The following is a 788-nucleotide window of genomic DNA, read 5'->3' as shown; positions in this document are numbered from 1 at the left end:
ATTAACTAATGCTTTTATATGATTATATGTATAAATTAGAGTAATTTTTATATTTAAATTAAGGTCAAATTTTTCATGTAGATTTAGAGAAGATATCTACATGTGTAGATTTTGTTTTAAATGAGTGTATGAATGACAAATGTCTGTTGAAAGAGATAAAAATTGCGGTAAAAGCAGAGTGTGCAGCGAAAGTTTTGGTAAAATGGTCAGGTGCTTTTAGCATGTAAGGATTGTTAATTACTATGATTAAGGTTTTTTTTTTTCTTTTTGTCAGATGGATTAGACAATTTGTAATCGTAGATATTATTCATATATTACACATCTACACAACACACTTACACATACACAATACATGAGTTCATTTAAAGGTTTCTTTTTTTTTTTCTCATAAAACTTGAACTCAGGTGCAGCTTCTTGTGAGGCAGAAGATACTGACATTAGCTCCAAGCCTCGACTACGATGATAAAGGTTAATTAGTAAGTTGGTTAGTTTTTTTTTGGTTGGACTTCTTCTCATTGATGTTTATTTTTGGGACCAAATAGTTAAATAAGCTTAGGAATTATTTTTTGTAATAAAAAGCCAAGTTGAATGAAAAGATGTTTTTTTTTTTGTAAAGTTAGGAGTGAGACTCAAATTCGAAACCTTTAAATAAATATAGAGAAACTATATTATTTGAATTATAATTTATTGGTATAAAAAGATGATCTCTTAACCAAAACAAAAAAAAAAAACTGATTCATTACTACCACTATTCAATAGTTAATTATTCTCAATGGTTAATGGAGTTT

The sequence above is a fragment of the Arachis ipaensis genome, chromosome B07 (assembly GCF_000816755.2).
Source record: "Arachis ipaensis cultivar K30076 chromosome B07, Araip1.1, whole genome shotgun sequence".
Lineage (NCBI taxonomy): Eukaryota > Viridiplantae > Streptophyta > Magnoliopsida > Fabales > Fabaceae > Arachis > Arachis ipaensis.
Note: the sequence above shows the minus strand (reverse complement) of the source record.